Below are 2102 nucleotides of genomic sequence, written 5' to 3'. Positions count from 1 at the left end.
GCTTCACTTGACTAGCCTTTAAAAAAAAAAAAAAAAAAAAAAAAAAAAAGAAAAGAAAAAGAAAAAAAAAAAGAGGAATCTAATGGGTAGAGGCCAGGAATACTGCTAAACATTCTAAAATGTTTAGGGTACACAGAACAGCACCCTCAAAACAGAATTATTCAGCCCCAAATGTCCATATTGCCAAGTTTAGAAATGCTGTCTCAACTTTAACCCTAATTCTAAAATAAACTAATACTATTAACCTTAACTTTAAGAATAAACCTAAGGAGGCTGGGGGCAGTGGCTCACGCCTGTAATCCCAGCACTTTAGGAGGCCAAGGTGGGCAGATCACTTGAGATCAGGGGTTTGAGACCAGCCTGGGCAACATGGCGAAACCCATCTCTACTAAAAATACAAAAATCAGTCAGGCGTGGTAGCACATGCCTGTAATCCCAGCTACTCAGGAGGCTGAGGCATGAGAATTGCTTGAACCTGGGAGGCTGAGGTTGTAGTGAGCTGAGATCATACCATTGCACTCCAGCCTGGGCAACAAAGTAAGACTCTGTCTCAAAATAAATAACCTAAGGCCAGGCTTAGTGGCTCACACCTGTAATCCCAGAACTTTGGGAAGCCAAAGTGGGCGGATCACTTGAGGCCAAGAGTTCAAGACCAGCTTGGGCAACATAATGAAACCTCACTTCTACAAAAAATACAAAAATTGACCTGGCATGGTTATGTGCACCCGGACTCTCAGCTACTTGTGGTATTGAGATGGGAAGATTGCTTGAGCTGGGAAGGTCGAAGCTGCAGTGAGCTGAGATTACACCATTGCACTCCAGCCGGGGTGACAGAGTGAGGCCCTGTCTCAAAAATTTTCAAAATGAAAACAAAAATAAGCTAGGCATGGTGGCATGTACCTTTAGTTCTAGCTACTCAGGAGGCTGAGGGGTAAGATTGCTTGAGCCCAGGAGGTAGAGGTTGCAGTGAGCCGTGACCATGCCACTGCACTCCAGCCTGGGCAACAGAGCAAGACCTTGTCTCAATGAATGAATGAATGAATGAATAAGTAAACAATAAAATAAAACAAATAAATAAAACAATTTCTCACTCCTAACGCTAACCCTAATCTAAACCTGAATCCCAATTTGAAATCTAAACCTAACTGAAACCCCAACCCTAACCCTAATCCTAACCGAAACCTTAATTATAAATTAAACCAACCCTAGCAATATCCAGATGACCAAGAGGCTGTTGATGAGAAGAGGGAACCCAGAACCTTGTCCTATTGCGATTTCTCTGTTTTTTTTTTCCCCAGTGGACATGAGATTGTGCAGATCCTTCTAGGGTGTATAGGTCTTCTATTTCTCCCAACCTCCGTTATGCTTATATTACTGCTTGTCAGTCCCTCTCCCCAGAAGAGAAGATATAAAATGAGATGAAATTCAAACTTGGATTAGCAGATAGCTGTTTACCAGTATATCTCAGAGGACACTGATGAAGGAAGATGATTTAAAATATACGTATATGTTACAATATTTTTTTCAATTAAGAAAAAGTTCAAATCTGCCCTCCCACGTGATTTTTAAATTTTTTAAGAGGGGAGGTCTTGCTATGTTGTCCAGCCTGGAGTGCAGTGGCTATTCATATATAGCCAAGCACTCAATGACACTTTTTGAAGCTCCAGTTCTTGAATGAGAGTGGGGTGGGAAGTGGAGAGAGAAGACCAGATAATCAAGACTGGTGAAGACCTTGGTGGATGGAACCGAGTGTCACGTTGAAGTGCTGACAGCAGACAATAAGAGAAACCAGTCTAGAGCCTCAGGAAGAACCTAAACACAGTCCTATTTTCCCTATATCTTTCCTTATAGAAGGTCAGTGCCCCCTTTTTAGGGCAAAAACATTTCCAGGATGTTTCTTATTTATATGGAAGCTGGAGCTTTACATTTGCAACCCCGTGAGCATTACAGTGGCCAGTGACAAAGCAGGGTTTGCTCAGATGGGCATTTAAAAAGAGCAGTGGGCTGGGCTGTGGTGCCTCATGCCTGTAATCCCAGCACTTTGGGAGACCAAGGTGGATTGTTGGAGGTTGGGAGTTCCAGACCAGCCTAGGAAACAGTGA

The sequence above is a fragment of the Cebus imitator genome, unplaced genomic scaffold (genome assembly GCF_001604975.1).
Source record: "Cebus imitator isolate Cc_AM_T3 unplaced genomic scaffold, Cebus_imitator-1.0 Scaffold228, whole genome shotgun sequence".
In the NCBI taxonomy this organism is placed as follows: domain Eukaryota; kingdom Metazoa; phylum Chordata; class Mammalia; order Primates; family Cebidae; genus Cebus; species Cebus imitator.
Note: the sequence above shows the minus strand (reverse complement) of the source record.